Here is an 18,705-nt window from a genome sequence, read left to right on the forward strand (position 1 = left end):
TACATTTTCTATGGCTTAACAAGATTGTTGAGTGTTTTAAAGCTAATGAATTGATGCCCTGAGTTATATTTTCCACTCAAATGAGTGGAAGGTTTCATTGATTCTATGGAGACAATCTGAGCCCCTAACCCTAACCTCCCAAACCCTTAGCTAGGGTTAGGGTTAGGATAATAAAAAACATAGAGGATGTTTGATGGCATGGTTGTGTTCTAGGACAGAAAGGATTTATAGGAAAAGTGATATTTCAATGTTATCTTCACCTTTTTTTTCTTGCCTATATGGCTCTATGCACTGCTTTGCCCTGAATGGGAATGATGACTTAAATATCCAAAAAGCAAAAGTTTGAAAGAAAGGGCTTTGGCTTTTCAAAGTTTTGTATTTGGCATTAATTGCACTGAAATTCTAACAGTTACAGCTAATATGTATTGGTTATTCCTGACCCTTAACCTATTTAACCCTGAAACAATGCTCATCGAGAACACCATTCGGCACGCAATTTCTAATGACAGACTACTGCTCAAAAAATAAAATTGTAGCACAGTTCATACATTTTCTGTGGCTTAACAAGATTGTTGAGTGTTTTAAAGCTAATATATTGATGCCCTGAGTTATATTTTCCACTCAAATAAGTGGAAGGTTTCATTGATTCTATGGAGACAATCTGAGCCCCTAACCCTAACCTCCCAAACCCTTAGCTAGGGTTAGGGTTAGGATAATAAGAAAACATAAAGGATGTTTGATGGCATGGTTGTGTTCTAGGACAGAAAGGATTTTTAGGAAAAGTGATATTTCAATGTTATCTTCACCTTTTTTTTCTTGCCTATATGGCTCTATGCACTGCTTTGCCCTGAATGGGAATGATGACTTAAATATTCAAAAAGCAAACGTTTGAAAGAAAGGGCTTTGGCTTTTCAAAGTTTTGCATTTGGCATTAATTGCACTGGCATTTTAACAGTTACAGCTAATATGTATTGGTTATTCCTGACACTTAACCTATTTAACCCTTAATCAATGCTCATCGAGAACACCATTCGGCACGCAATTTCTAATGACAGACTACTCCTCAAGAAATAAAATTGTAGCACAGTTCATACATTTTCTATGGCTTAACAAGATTGTTGAGTGTTTTAAACCTAATATATTGATGCCCTGAGTTATATTTTCCACTCAAATGAGTGGAAGGTTTCATTGATTCTATGGAGACAATCTGAGCCCCTTACCCTAACCTCCCAAACCCTTAGCTAGGATTAGGGTTAGGATATTAAGAAAACATAGATGTTTGATGGCATGGTTGTGTTCTAGGACAGAAAGGATTTATAGGAAAAGTGATATTTCAATGTTATCTTCACTTTTTTTTTCTTGCCTATATGGCTCTATGCACTGCTTTGCCCTGAATGGGAATGATGACTTAAATACCCAAATAGCAAAAGTTTGAAAGAAAAGGCTTTGGCTTTTCAAAGTTTTGCACTTGGCATTAATTGCACTGGTATTTTAACAGTTACAGCTAATATGTATTGGTTATTCCTGACCCCTAACTTATTTAACCATGAAACAATGCTCATCGAGAACACCATTCGGCACGTAATTTCTAATGACAGACTACTCCTCAAAAAATAAAATTGTAGCACAGTTCATACATTTTGTATGGCTTAACAAGATTGTTGAGTGTTTTAAAGCTAATGAATTGATGCCCTGAGTTATATTTTCCACTCAAATGAGTGGAAGGTTTCATTGATTCTATGGAGACAATCTGAGCCCCTAACCCTAACTTCCCAAACCCTTAGCTAGGGTTAGGGTTAGGATAATAAGAAAACATAGAGGATGTTTGATGGCGTGGTTGTGTTCTAGGACAGAAAGGATTTTTAGGAAAAGTGATATTTCAATGTTATCTTCACCTTTTTTTTCTTGCCTATATGGCTCTATACACTGCTTTGCCCTGAATGGGAATGATGACTTAAATATCCAAAAAGCAAAAGTTTGAAAGAAAGGGCTTTGGATTTTCAAAGTTTTGCATTTGGCATTAATTGCACTGAAATTCTAACAGTTACAGCTAATATGTATGGGTTATTCCTGACCCTTAACCTATTTAACCCTGAAACAATGCTCATCGAGAACACCATTCGGCACGCAATTTCTAATGACAGACTACTCCTCAAAAAATAAAATTGTAGCACAGTTCATACATTTTCTGTGGCTTAACAAGATTGTTGAGTGTTTTAAACCTAATATATTGATGCCCTGAGTTATATTTTCCACTCAAATAAGTGGAAGGTTTCATTGATTCTATGGAGACAATCTGAGCCCCTAACCCTAACCTCCCAAACCCTTAGCTAGGGTTAGGGTTAGGATAATAAGAAAACATAGAGGATGTTTGATGGCATGGTTGTGTTCTAGGACAGAAAGGATTTTTAGGAAAAGTGATATTTCAATGTTATCTTCACCTTTTTTTTCTTGCCTATATGGCTCTAAGCACTGCTTTGCCCTGAATGGGAATGATGACTTAAATATCGAAATAGAAAAAGTTTGAAAGAAAGGGCTTTGGCTTTTCAAAGTTTTGCATTTGGCATTAATTGCACTGAAATTCTAACAGTTACAGGTAATATGTATTGGTTATTCCTGACCCATAACCTATTTAACCCTGAAACAATGCTCATCGAGAACACCATTCGGCACGCAATTTCTAATGACAGACTACTGCTCAAAAAATAAAATTGTAGCACAGTTCATACATTTTCTGTGGCTTAACAAGATTGTTGAGTGTTTTAAAGCTAATATATTGATGCCCTGAGTTATATTTTCCACTCAAATGAGTAGAAAGTTTCATTGATTCTATGGAGACAATCTGAGCCCCTTACCCTAACCTCCCAAACCCTTAGCTAGGGTTAGGGTTAGGATATTAAGAAAACATAGATGTTTGATGGCATGGTTGTGTTCTAGGACAGAAAGGATTTATAGGAAAAGTGATATTTCAATGTTATCTTCACCTTTTTTTTCTTGCCTATATGGCTCTATGCACTGCTTTGCCCTGAATGGGAATGATGACTTAAATACCCAAATAGCAAAAGTTTGAAAGAAAAGGCTTTGGCTTTTCAAAGTTTTGCACTTGGCATTAATTGCACTGGCATTTTAACAGTTACAGCTAATATGTATTGGTAATTCCTGACCCCTAACTTATTTAACCACGAAACAATGCTCATCGAGAACACCATTCGGCACGTAATTTCTAATGACAGACTACTCCTCAAAAAATAAAATTGTAGCACAGTTCATACATTTTGTATGGCTTAACAAGATTGTTGAGTGTTTTAAAGCTAATGAATTGATGCCCTGAGTTATATTTTCCACTCAAAGGAGTGGAAGGTTTCATTGATTCTATGGAGACAATCTGAGCCCCTAACCCTAACCTCCCAAACCCTTAGCTAGGGTTAGGGTTAGGATAATAAGAAAACATAGAGGATGTTTGATGGCATGGTTGTGTTCTAGGACAGAAAGGATTTTTAGGAAAAGTGATATTTCAATGTTATCTTCACCTTTTTTTTCTTGCCTATATGGCTCTATGCAGTGCTTTGCCCTGAATGGGAATGATGACTTAAATATCCAAAAAGCAAAAGTTTGAATGAAAGGGCTTTGGCTTTTCAAAGTATTGCACTTGGCATTAATTGCACTGGCATTTTAACAGTTACAGCTAATATGTATTGGTTATTGCTGACACTTAACCTATTTAACCCTGAAACAATGCTCATCGAGAACAGCATTCGGCACGCAATTTCTAATGAAAGACTACTCCTCAAAAAATAAAATTGTAGCACAGTTCATACATTTTCTGTGGCTTAACAACATTGTTGAGTGTTTTAAACCTAATATATTGATGCCCTGAGTTATATTTTCCACTCAAATGAGTGGAAGGTTTCATTGATTCTATGGAGACAATCTGAGCCCCTTACCCTAACCTCCCAAACCCTTAGCTAGGGTTAGGGTTAGGATAATAAGAAAACATAGAGGATGTTTGATGGCATGGTTGTGTTCTAGGACAGAAAGGATTTTTAGGAAAAGTGATATTTCAATGTTATCTTCACCTTTTTTTTCTTGCCTATATGGCTCTATGCAGTGCTTTGCCCTGAATGGGAATGATAACTTAAATATCCAAAAAGCAAAAGTTTGAAAGAAAGGGCTTTGGCTTTTCAAAGTTTTGCATTTGGCATTAATTGCACTGGCATTTTAACAGTTACATTTAATATGTATTGGTTATTCCTGACACTTAACCTATTTAACCCTGAAATAATGCTCATCGAGAACACCTTTCGGCACGCAATTTCTAATGACAGACTACTCCTCAAGAAATAAAATTGTAGCACAGTTCATACATTTTCTATGGCTTAACAAGATTGTTGAGTGTTTTAAAGCTAATGAATTGATGCCCTGAGTTATATTTTCCACTCAAATGAGTGGAAGGTTACATTGATTCTATGGAGACAATCTGAGCCCCTAACCCTAACCTCCCAAACCCTTAGCTAGGGTTAGGGTTAGGATAATAAGAAAACATAGAGGATGTTTGATGGCATGGTTGTGTTCTAGGACAGAAAGGATTTATAGGAAAAGTGATATTTCAATGTTATCTTCACCTTTTTTTTCTTGCCTATATGGCTCTATGCACTGCTTTGCCCTGAATGGGAATGATGACTTAAATATCCAAAAAGCAAAAGTTTGAAAGAAAGGGCTTTGGCTTTTCAAAGTTTTGCATTTGGCATTAATTGCACTGAAATTCTAACAGTTACAGCTAATATGTATTGGTTATTCCTGACCCTTAACCTATTTAACCCTGAAACAATGCTCATCGAGAACACCATTCGGCACGCAATTTCTAATGACAGACTACTGCTCAAAAAATAAAATTGTAGCACAGTTCATACATTTTCTGTGGCTTAACAAGATTGTTGAGTGTTTTAAAGCTAATATATTGATGCCCTGAGTTATATTTTCCACTCAAATAAGTGGAAGGTTTCATTGATTCTATGGAGACAATCTGAGCCCCTAACCCTAACCTCCCAAACCCTTAGCTAGGGTTAGGGTTAGGATAATAAGAAAACATAAAGGATGTTTGATGGCATGGTTGTGTTCTAGGACAGAAAGGATTTTTAGGAAAAGTGATATTTCAATGTTATCTTCACCTTTTTTTTCTTGCCTATATGGCTCTATGCACTGCTTTGCCCTGAATGGGAATGATGACTTAAATATTCAAAAAGCAAACGTTTGAAAGAAAGGGCTTTGGCTTTTCAAAGTTTTGCATTTGGCATTAATTGCACTGGCATTTTAACAGTTACAGCTAATATGTATTGGTTATTCCTGACACTTAACCTATTTAACCCTTAATCAATGCTCATCGAGAACACCATTCGGCACGCAATTTCTAATGACAGACTACTCCTCAAGAAATAAAATTGTAGCACAGTTCATACATTTTCTATGGCTTAACAAGATTGTTGAGTGTTTTAAACCTAATATATTGATGCCCTGAGTTATATTTTCCACTCAAATGAGTGGAAGGTTTCATTGATTCTATGGAGACAATCTGAGCCCCTTACCCTAACCTCCCAAACCCTTAGCTAGGATTAGGGTTAGGATATTAAGAAAACATAGATGTTTGATGGCATGGTTGTGTTCTAGGACAGAAAGGATTTATAGGAAAAGTGATATTTCAATGTTATCTTCACTTTTTTTTTCTTGCCTATATGGCTCTATGCACTGCTTTGCCCTGAATGGGAATGATGACTTAAATACCCAAATAGCAAAAGTTTGAAAGAAAAGGCTTTGGCTTTTCAAAGTTTTGCACTTGGCATTAATTGCACTGGTATTTTAACAGTTACAGCTAATATGTATTGGTTATTCCTGACCCCTAACTTATTTAACCATGAAACAATGCTCATCGAGAACACCATTCGGCACGTAATTTCTAATGACAGACTACTCCTCAAAAAATAAAATTGTAGCACAGTTCATACATTTTGTATGGCTTAACAAGATTGTTGAGTGTTTTAAAGCTAATGAATTGATGCCCTGAGTTATATTTTCCACTCAAAGGAGTGGAAGGTTTCATTGATTCTATGGAGACAATCTGAGCCCCTAACCCTAACCTCCCAAACCCTTAGCTAGGGTTAGGGTTAGGATAATAAGAAAACATAGAGGATGTTTGATGGCATGGTTGTGTTCTAGGACAGAAAGGATTTTTAGGAAAAGTGATATTTCAATGTTATCTTCACCTTTTTTTTCTTGCCTATATGGCTCTATGCACTGCTTTGCCCTGAATGGGAATGATGACTTAAATATCCAAAAAGCAAAAGTTTGAAAGAAAGGGCTTTGGCTTTTCAAAGTTTTGCATTTGGCATTAATTGCACTGAAATTCTAACAGTTACAGCTAATATGTATTGGTTATTCCTGACCCTTAACCTATTTAACCCTGAAACAATGCTCATCGAGAACACCATTCGGCACGCAATTTCTAATGACAGACTACTGCTCAAAAAATAAAATTGTAGCACAGTTCATACATTTTCTGTGGCTTAACAAGATTGTTGAGTGTTTTAAAGCTAATATATTGATGCCCTGAGTTATATTTTCCACTCAAATGAGTAGAAAGTTTCATTGATTCTATGGAGACAATCTGAGCCCCTTACCCTAACCTCCCAAACCCTTAGCTAGGGTTAGGGTTAGGATATTAAGAAAACATAGATGTTTGATGGCATGGTTGTGTTCTAGGACAGAAAGGATTTATAGGAAAAGTGATATTTCAATGTTATCTTCACCTTTTTTTTCTTGCCTATATGGCTCTATGCACTGCTTTGCCCTGAATGGGAATGATGACTTAAATACCCAAATAGCAAAAGTTTGAAAGAAAAGGCTTTGGCTTTTCAAAGTTTTGCACTTGGCATTAATTGCACTGGCATTTTAACAGTTACAGCTAATATGTATTGGTAATTCCTGACCCCTAACTTATTTAACCACGAAACAATGCTCATCGAGAACACCATTCGGCACGTAATTTCTAATGACAGACTACTCCTCAAAAAATAAAATTGTAGCACAGTTCATACATTTTGTATGGCTTAACAAGATTGTTGAGTGTTTTAAAGCTAATGAATTGATGCCCTGAGTTATATTTTCCACTCAAAGGAGTGGAAGGTTTCATTGATTCTATGGAGACAATCTGAGCCCCTAACCCTAACCTCCCAAACCCTTAGCTAGGGTTAGGGTTAGGATAATAAGAAAACATAGAGGATGTTTGATGGCATGGTTGTGTTCTAGGACAGAAAGGATTTTTAGGAAAAGTGATATTTCAATGTTATCTTCACCTTTTTTTTCTTGCCTATATGGCTCTATGCAGTGCTTTGCCCTGAATGGGAATGATGACTTAAATATCCAAAAAGCAAAAGTTTGAATGAAAGGGCTTTGGCTTTTCAAAGTATTGCACTTGGCATTAATTGCACTGGCATTTTAACAGTTACAGCTAATATGTATTGGTTATTGCTGACACTTAACCTATTTAACCCTGAAACAATGCTCATCGAGAACAGCATTCGGCACGCAATTTCTAATGAAAGACTACTCCTCAAAAAATAAAATTGTAGCACAGTTCATACATTTTCTGTGGCTTAACAACATTGTTGAGTGTTTTAAACCTAATATATTGATGCCCTGAGTTATATTTTCCACTCAAATGAGTGGAAGGTTTCATTGATTCTATGGAGACAATCTGAGCCCCTTACCCTAACCTCCCAAACCCTTAGCTAGGGTTAGGGTTAGGATAATAAGAAAACATAGAGGATGTTTGATGGCATGGTTGTGTTCTAGGACAGAAAGGATTTTTAGGAAAAGTGATATTTCAATGTTATCTTCACCTTTTTTTTCTTGCCTATATGGCTCTATGCAGTGCTTTGCCCTGAATGGGAATGATAACTTAAATATCCAAAAAGCAAAAGTTTGAAAGAAAGGGCTTTGGCTTTTCAAAGTTTTGCATTTGGCATTAATTGCACTGGCATTTTAACAGTTACATTTAATATGTATTGGTTATTCCTGACACTTAACCTATTTAACCCTGAAATAATGCTCATCGAGAACACCTTTCGGCACGCAATTTCTAATGACAGACTACTCCTCAAGAAATAAAATTGTAGCACAGTTCATACATTTTCTATGGCTTAACAAGATTGTTGAGTGTTTTAAAGCTAATGAATTGATGCCCTGAGTTATATTTTCCACTCAAATGAGTGGAAGGTTACATTGATTCTATGGAGACAATCTGAGCCCCTAACCCTAACCTCCCAAACCCTTAGCTAGGGTTAGGGTTAGGATAATAAGAAAACATAGAGGATGTTTGATGGCATGGTTGTGTTCTAGGACAGAAAGGATTTATAGGAAAAGTGATATTTCAATGTTATCTTCACCTTTTTTTTCTTGCCTATATGGCTCTATGCACTGCTTTGCCCTGAATGGGAATGATGACTTAAATATCCAAAAAGCAAAAGTTTGAAAGAAAGGGCTTTGGCTTTTCAAAGTTTTGCATTTGGCATTAATTGCACTGAAATTCTAACAGTTACAGCTAATATGTATTGGTTATTCCTGACCCTTAACCTATTTAACCCTGAAACAATGCTCATCGAGAACACCATTCGGCACGCAATTTCTAATGACAGACTACTGCTCAAAAAATAAAATTGTAGCACAGTTCATACATTTTCTGTGGCTTAACAAGATTGTTGAGTGTTTTAAAGCTAATATATTGATGCCCTGAGTTATATTTTCCACTCAAATAAGTGGAAGGTTTCATTGATTCTATGGAGACAATCTGAGCCCCTAACCCTAACCTCCCAAACCCTTAGCTAGGGTTAGGGTTAGGATAATAAGAAAACATAAAGGATGTTTGATGGCATGGTTGTGTTCTAGGACAGAAAGGATTTTTAGGAAAAGTGATATTTCAATGTTATCTTCACCTTTTTTTTCTTGCCTATATGGCTCTATGCACTGCTTTGCCCTGAATGGGAATGATGACTTAAATATTCAAAAAGCAAACGTTTGAAAGAAAGGGCTTTGGCTTTTCAAAGTTTTGCATTTGGCATTAATTGCACTGGCATTTTAACAGTTACAGCTAATATGTATTGGTTATTCCTGACACTTAACCTATTTAACCCTTAATCAATGCTCATCGAGAACACCATTCGGCACGCAATTTCTAATGACAGACTACTCCTCAAGAAATAAAATTGTAGCACAGTTCATACATTTTCTATGGCTTAACAAGATTGTTGAGTGTTTTAAACCTAATATATTGATGCCCTGAGTTATATTTTCCACTCAAATGAGTGGAAGGTTTCATTGATTCTATGGAGACAATCTGAGCCCCTTACCCTAACCTCCCAAACCCTTAGCTAGGATTAGGGTTAGGATATTAAGAAAACATAGATGTTTGATGGCATGGTTGTGTTCTAGGACAGAAAGGATTTATAGGAAAAGTGATATTTCAATGTTATCTTCACTTTTTTTTTCTTGCCTATATGGCTCTATGCACTGCTTTGCCCTGAATGGGAATGATGACTTAAATACCCAAATAGCAAAAGTTTGAAAGAAAAGGCTTTGGCTTTTCAAAGTTTTGCACTTGGCATTAATTGCACTGGTATTTTAACAGTTACAGCTAATATGTATTGGTTATTCCTGACCCCTAACTTATTTAACCATGAAACAATGCTCATCGAGAACACCATTCGGCACGTAATTTCTAATGACAGACTACTCCTCAAAAAATAAAATTGTAGCACAGTTCATACATTTTGTATGGCTTAACAAGATTGTTGAGTGTTTTAAAGCTAATGAATTGATGCCCTGAGTTATATTTTCCACTCAAAGGAGTGGAAGGTTTCATTGATTCTATGGAGACAATCTGAGCCCCTAACCCTAACCTCCCAAACCCTTAGCTAGGGTTAGGGTTAGGATAATAAGAAAACATAGAGGATGTTTGATGGCATGGTTGTGTTCTAGGACAGAAAGGATTTTTAGGAAAAGTGATATTTCAATGTTATCTTCACCTTTTTTTTCTTGCCTATATGGCTCTATGCACTGCTTTGCCCTGAATGGGAATGATGACTTAAATATCCAAAAAGCAAAAGTTTGAAAGAAAGGGCTTTGGCTTTTCAAAGTTTTGCATTTGGCATTAATTGCACTGAAATTCTAACAGTTACAGCTAATATGTATTGGTTATTCCTGACCCTTAACCTATTTAACCCTGAAACAATGCTCATCGAGAACACCATTCGGCACGCAATTTCTAATGACAGACTACTGCTCAAAAAATAAAATTGTAGCACAGTTCATACATTTTCTGTGGCTTAACAAGATTGTTGAGTGTTTTAAAGCTAATATATTGATGCCCTGAGTTATATTTTCCACTCAAATAAGTGGAAGGTTTCATTGATTCTATGGAGACAATCTGAGCCCCTAACCCTAACCTCCCAAACCCTTAGCTAGGGTTAGGGTTAGGATAATAAGAAAACATAAAGAATGTTTGATGGCATGGTTGTGTTCTAGGACAGAAAGGATTGTTAGGAAAAGTGATATTTCAATGTTATCTTCACCTTTTTTTTCTTGCCTATATGGCTCTATGCACTGCTTTCCCTGAATGGGAATGATGACTTAAATATCCAAAAAGCAAAAGTTTGAAAGAAAGGGCTTTGGCTTATCAAAGTTTTACATTTGGCATTAATTGCACTGGCATTTTAACAGTTACAGCTAATATGTATTGGTTATTCCTGACCCCTAACTTATTTAACCATGAAACAATGCTCATCGAGAACACCATTCGGCACGTAATTTCTAATGACAGACTACTCCTCAAAAAATAAAATTGTAGCACAGTTCATACATTTTGTATGGCTTAACAAGATTGTTGAGTGTTTTAAAGCTAATGAATTGATGCCCTGAGTTATATTTTCCACTCAAATGAGTGGAAGGTTTCATTGATTCTATGGAGACAATCTGAGCCCCTAACCCTAACCTCCCAAACCCTTAGCTAGGGTTAGGGTTAGGATAATAAGAAAACAGAGAGGATGTTTGATGGCATGGTTGTGTTCTAGGACAGAAAGGATTTTTAGGAAAAGTGATATTTCAATGTTATCTTCACCTTTTTTTTCTTGCCTATATGGCTCTATGCACTGCTTTGCCCTGAATGGGAATGATGACTTAAATATCCAAAAAGCAAAAGTTTGAAAGAAAGGGCTTTGGCTTTTCAAAGTTTTACATTTGGCATTAATTGCACTGAAATTCTAACAGTTACAGCTAATATGTATTGGTTATTCCTGACCCTTAACCTATTTAACCCTGAAACAATGCTCATCGAGAACACCATTCAGCACGCAATTTCTAATGACAGACTACTGCTCAAAAAATAAAATTGTAGCACAGTTCATACATTTTCTGTGGCTTAACAAGATTGTTGAGTGTTTTAAACCTAATATATTGATGCCCTGAGTTATATTTTCCACTCAAACGAGTGGAAGGTTTCATTGATTCTATGGAGACAATCTGAGCCCCTAACCCTAACCTCCCAAACCCTTAGCTAGGGTTAGGGTTAGGATAATAAGAAAACATAGAGGATGTTTGATGGCATGGTTGTGTTCTAGGACAGAAAGGATTTTTAGGAAAAGTGATATTTCAATGTTATCTTCACCTTTTTTTTCTTGCCTATATGGCTCTATGCAGTGCTTTGCCCTGAATGGGAATGATAACTTAAATATCCAAAAAGCAAAAGTTTGAAAGAAAGGGCTTTGGCTTTTCAAAGTTTTGCATTTGGCATTAATTGCACTGGCATTTTAACAGTTACATTTAATATGTATTGGTTATTCCTGACACTTAACCTATTTAACCCTGAAACAATGCTCATCGAGAACACCTTTCGGCACGCAATTTCTAATGACAGACTACTCCTCAAGAAATAAAATTGTAGCACAGTTCATACATTTTCTATGGCTTAACAAGATTGTTGAGTGTTTTAAAGCTAATATATTGATGCCCTGAGTTATATTTTCCACTCAAATGAGTGGAAGGTTTCATTGATTCTATGGAGACAATCTGAGCCCCTAACCCTAACCTCCCAAACTCTTAGCTAGGGTTAGGGTTAGGATAATAAGAAAACATAGATGTTTGATGGCATGGTTGTGTTCTAGGACAGAAAGGATTTATAGGAAAAGTGATATTTCAATGTTATCTTCACCTTTTTTTTCTTGCCTATATGGCTCTATGCACTGCTTTGCCCTGAATGGGAATGATGACTTAAATATCCAAAAAGCCAAAGTTTGAAAGAAAGGGCTTTGGCTTTTCAAAGTTTTGCATTTGGCATTAATTGCACTGAAATTCTAACAGTTACAGTTAATATGTATTGGTTATTCCTGACCCTTAACCTATTTAACCCTGAAACAATGCTCATCGAGAACACCATTCGGCACGCAATTTCTAATGACAGACTACTGCTCAAAAAATAAAATTGTAGCACAGTTCATACATTTTCTGTGGCTTAACAAGATTGTTGAGTGTTTTAAAGCTAATATATTGATGCCCTGAGTTATATTTTCCACTCAAATAAGTGGAAGGTTTCATTGATTCTATGGAGACAATCTGAGCCCCTAACCCTAACCTCCCAAACCCTTAGCTAGGGTTAGGGTTAGGATAATAAGAAAAGATAGAGAATGTTTGATGGCATGGTTGTGTTCTAGGACAGAAAGGATTGTTAGGAAAAGTGATATTTCAATGTTATCTTCACCTTTTTTTTCTTGCCTATATGGCTCTATGCACTGCTTTGCCCTGAATGGGAATGATGACTTAAATATCTAAAAAGCAAAAGTTTGAAAGAAAGGGCTTTGGCTTTTCAAAGTTTTACATTTGGCATTAATTGCACTGGCATTTTAACAGTTACATTTAATATGTATTGGTTATTCCTGACACTTAACCTATTTAACCTTGAAACAATGCTCATCGAGAACACCATTCGGCACGCAATTTCTAATGAAAGACTACTCCTCAAAAAATAAAATTGTAGAACAGTTCATACATTTTCTATGGTTTAACAAGATTGTTGAGTGTTTTAAAGCTAATATATTGATGCCCTGAGTTATATTTTCCACTCAAATGATTGGAAGGTTTCATTGATTCTATGGAGACAATCTGAGCCCCTAACCCTAACCTCCCAAACCCTTAGCTAGGGTTAGGGTTAGGATAATAAGAAAACATAGAGGATGTTTGATGGCATGGTTGTGTTCTAGGACAGAAAGGATTGTTAGGAAAAGTGATATTTCAATGTTATCTTCACCTTTTTTTTCTTGCCTATATGGCTCTAAGCACTGCTTTGCCCTGAATGGGAATGATGACTTAAATATCGAAATAGAAAAAGTTTGAAAGAAAGGGCTTTGGCTTTTCAAAGTTTTGCATTTGGCATTAATTGCACTGAAATTCTAACAGTTACAGGTAATATGTATTGGTTATTCCTGACCCATAACCTATTTAACCCTGAAACAATGCTCATCGAGAACACCATTCGGCACGCAATTTCTAATGACAGACTACTGCTCAAAAAATAAAATTGTAGCACAGTTCATACATTTTCTGTGGCTTAACAAGATTGTTGAGTGTTTTAAAGCTAATATATTGATGCCCTGAGTTATATTTTCCACTCAAATGAGTGGAAAGTTTCATTGATTCTATGGAGACAATCTGAGCCCCTTACCCTAACCTCCCAAACCCTTAGCTAGGGTTAGGGTTAGGATATTAAGAAAACATAGATGTTTGATGGCATGGTTGTGTTCTAGGACAGAAAGGATTTATAGGAAAAGTGATATTTCAATGTTATCTTCACCTTTTTTTTCTTGCCTATATGGCTCTATGCACTGCTTTGCCCTGAATGGGAATGATGACTTAAATACCCAAATAGCAAAAGTTTGAGAGAAAAGGCTTTGGCTTTTCAAAGTTTTGCACTTGGCATTAATTGCACTGGCATTTTAACAGTTACAGCTAATATGTATTGGTAATTCCTGACCCCTAACTTATTTAACCATGAAACAATGCTCATCGAGAACACCATTCGGCACGTAATTACTAATGACAGACTACTCCTCAAAAAATAAAATTGTAGCACAGTTCATACATTTTGTATGGCTTAACAAGATTGTTGAGTGTTTTAAAGCTAATATATTGATGCCCTGAGTTATATTTTCCACTCAAATAAGTGGAAGGTTTCATTGATTCTATGGAGACAATCTGAGCCCCTAACCCTAACCTCCCAAACCCTTAGCTAGGGTTAGGGTTAGGATAATAAGAAAACATAAAGGATGTTTGATGGCATGGTTGTGTTCTAGGACAGAAAGGATTGTTAGGAAAAGTGATATTTCAATGTTATCTTCACCTTTTTTTTCTTGCCTATATGGCTCTATGCACTGCTTTCCCTGAATGGGAATGATGACTTAAATATCCAAAAAGCAAAAGTTTGAAAGAAAGGGCTTTGGCTTATCAAAGTTTTACATTTGGCATTAATTGCACTGGCATTTTAACAGTTACAGCTAATATGTATTGGTTATTCCTGACCCCTAACTTATTTAACCATGAAACAATGCTCATCGAGAACACCATTCGGCACGTAATTTCTAATGACAGACTACTCCTCAAAAAATAAAATTGTAGCACAGTTCATACATTTTGTATGGCTTAACAAGATTGTTGAGTGTTTTAAAGCTAATGAATTGATGCCTTGAGTTATATTTTCCACTCAAATGAGTGGAAGGTTTCATTGATTCTATGGAGACAATCTGAGCCCCTAACCCTAACCTCCCAAACCCTTAGCTAGGGTTAGGTTTAGGATAATAAGAAAACATAGAGGATGTTTGATGGCATGGTTGTGTTCTAGGACAGAAAGGATTTTTAGGAAAAGTGATATTTCAATGTTATCTTCACCTTTTTTTTTTGCCTATATGGCTCTATGCACTGCTTTGCCCTGAATGGGAATGATGACTTAAATATCCAAAAAGCAAAAGTTTGAAAGAAAGGGCTTTGGCTTTTCAAAGTTTTACATTTGGCATTAATTGCACTGAAATTCTAACAGTTACAGCTAATATGTATTGGTTATTCCTGACCCTTAACCTATTTAACCCTGAAACAATGCTCATCGAGAACACCATTCGGCACGCAATTTCTAATGACAGACTACTGCTCAAAAAATAAAATTGTAGCACAGTTCATACATTTTCTGTGGCTTAACAAGATTGTTGAGTGTTTTAAAGCTAATATATTGATGCCCTGAGTTATATTTTCCACTCAAACGAGTGGAAGGTTTCATTGATTCTATGGAGACAATCTGAGCCCCTAACCCTAACCTCCCAAACCCTTAGCTAGGGTTAGGGTTAGGATAATAAGAAAACATAGAGGATGTTTGATGGCATGGTTGTGTTCTAGGACAGAAAGGATTTTTAGGAAAAGTGATATTTCAATGTTATCTTCACCTTTTTTTTCTTGCCTATATGGCTCTATGCAGTGCTTTGCCCTGAATGGGAATGATAACTTAAATATCCAAAAAGCAAAAGTTTGAAAGAAAGGGCTTTGGCTTTTCAAAGTTTTGCATTTGGCATTAATTGCACTGGCATTTTAACAGTTACATTTAATATGTATTGGTTATTCCTGACACTTAACCTATTTAACCCTGAAACAATGCTCATCGAGAACACCTTTCGGCACGCAATTTCTAATGACAGACTACTCCTCAAGAAATAAAATTGTAGCACAGTTCATACATTTTCTATGGCTTAACAAGATTGTTGAGTGTTTTAAAGCTAATATATTGATGCCCTGAGTTATATTTTCCACTCAAACGAGTGGAAGGTTTCATTGATTCTATGGAGACAATCTGAGCCCCTAACCCTAACCTCCCAAACTCTTAGCTAGGGTTAGGGTTAGGATAATAAGAAAACATAGATGTTTGATGGCATGGTTGTGTTCTAGGACAGAAAGGATTTATAGGAAAAGTGATATTTCAATGTTATCTTCACCTTTTTTTTCTTGCCTATATGGCTCTATGCACTGCTTTGCCCTGAATGGGAATGATGACTTAAATATCCAAAAAGCAAAAGTTTGAAAGAAAGGGCTTTGGCTTTTCAAAGTTTTGCATTTGGCATTAATTGCACTGAAATTCTAACAGTTACAGTTAATATGTATTGGTTATTCCTGACCCTTAACCTATTTAACCCTGAAACAATGCTCATCGAGAACACCATTCGGCACGCAATTTCTAATGACAGACTACTGCTCAAAAAATAAAATTGTAGCACAGTTCATACATTTTGTATGGCTTAACAAGATTGTTGAGTGTTTTAAAGCTAATATATTGATGCCCTGAGTTATATTTTCCACTCAAATGAGTGGAAGGTTTCATTGATTCTATGGAGACAATCTGAGCCCCTAACCCTAACCTCCCAAACCCTTAGCTAGGGTTAGGGTTAGGATAATAAGAAAAGATAGAGGATGTTTGATGGCATGGTTGTGTTCTAGGACAGAAAGGATTGTTAGGAAAAGTGATATTTCAATGTTATCTTCACCTTTTTTTTCTTGCCTATATGGCTCTATGCACTGCTTTGCCCTGAATGGGAATGATGACTTAAATATCTAAAAAGCAAAAGTTTGAAAGAAAGGGCTTTGGCTTTTCAAAGTTTTACATTTGGCATTAATTGCACTGGCATTTTAACAGTTACAGCTAATATGTATTGGTTATTCCTGACCCCTAACTTATTTAACCATGAAACAATGCTCATCGAGAACACCATTCGGCACGTAATTTCTAATGACAGACTACTCCTCAAAAAATAAAATTGTAGCACAGTTCATACATTTTGTATGGCTTAACAAGATTGTTGAGTGTTTTAAAGCTAATGAATTGATGCCCTGAGTTATATTTTCCACTCAAATGAGTGGAAGGTTTCATTGATTCTATGGAGACAATCTGAGCCCCTAACCCTAACCTCCCAAACCCTTAGCTAGGGTTAGGGTTAGGATAATAAGAAAACATAGAGGATGTGTGATGGCATGGTTGTGTTCTAGGACAGAAAGGATTGTTAGGAAAAGTGATATTTCAATGTTATCTTCACCTTTTTTTTCTTGCCTATATGGCTCTATGCACTGCTTTGCCCTGAATGGGAATGATGACTTAAATATTCAAAAAGCAAACGTTTGAAAGAAAGGGCTTTGGCTTTTCAAAGTTTTGCATTTGGCATTAATTGCACTGGCATTTTAACAGTTACAGCTAATATGTATTGGTTATTCCTGACCCATAACCTATTTAACCCTGAAACAATGCTCATCGAGAACACCATTCGGCACGCAATTTCTAATGACAGACTACTGCTCAAAAAATAAAATTGTAGCACAGTTCATACATTTTCTGTGGCTTAACAAGATTGTTGAGTGTTTTAAAGCTAATATATTGATGCCCTGAGTTATATTTTCCACTCAAATAAGTGGAAGGTTTCATTGATTCTATGGAGACAATCTGAGCCCCTAACCCTAACCTCCCAAACCCTTAGCTAGGGTTAGGGTTAGGATAATAAGAAAACATAAAGGATGTTTGATGGCATGGTTGTGTTCTAGGACAGAAAGGATTTATAGGAAAAGTGATATTTCAATGTTATCTTCACCTTTTTTTTCTTGCCTATATGGCTCTATGCACTGCTTTGCCCTGAATGGGAATGATGACTTAAATATCCAAAAAGCAAAAGTTTGAAAGAAAGGGCTTTGGCTTTTCAAAGTTTTGCATTTGGCATTAATTGCACTGAAATTCTAACAGTTACAGTTAATATGTATTGGTTATTCCTGACCCTTAACCTATTTAACCCTGAAACAATGCTCATCGAGAACACCATTCGGCACGCAATTTCTAATGACAGACTACTGCTCAAAAAATAAAATTGTAGCACAGTTCATACATTTTCTGTGGCTTAACAAGATTGTTGAGTGTTTTAAAGCTAATATATTGATGCCCTGAGTTATATTTTCCACTCAAATGAGTGGAAGGTTTCATTGATTCTATGGAGACAATCTGAGCCCCTAACCCTAACCTCCCAAACCCTTAGCTAGGGTTAGGGTTAGGATAATAAGAAAAGATAGAGGATGTTTGATGGCATGGTTGTGTTCTAGGACAGAAAGGATTGTTAGGAAAAGTGATATTTCAATGTTATCTTCACCTTTTTTTTCTTGCCTATATGGCTCTATGCACTGCTTTGCCCTGAATGGGAATGATGACTTAAATATCTAAAAAGCAAAAGTTTGAAAGAAAGGGCTTTGGCTTTTCAAAGTTTTACATTTGGCATTAATTGCACTGGCATTTTAACAGTTACAGCTAATATGTATTGGTTATTCCTGACCCCTAACTTATTTAACCCTGAAACAATGCTCATCGAGAACACCATTCGGCACGTAATTTCTAATGACAGACTACTCCTCAAAAAATAAAATTGTAGCACAGTTCATACATTTTGTATGGCTTAACAAGATTGTTGAGTGTTCTAAAGCTAATTAATTGATGCCCTGAGTTATATTTTCCACTCAAATGAGTGGAAGGTTTCATTGATTCTATGGAGACAATCTGAGCCCCTAACCCTAACCTCCCAAACCCTTAGCTAGGGTTAGGGTTAGGAT

This window comes from Lepisosteus oculatus, chromosome 7, assembly GCF_040954835.1.
Source record: "Lepisosteus oculatus isolate fLepOcu1 chromosome 7, fLepOcu1.hap2, whole genome shotgun sequence".
Classification (NCBI taxonomy): domain Eukaryota; kingdom Metazoa; phylum Chordata; class Actinopteri; order Semionotiformes; family Lepisosteidae; genus Lepisosteus; species Lepisosteus oculatus.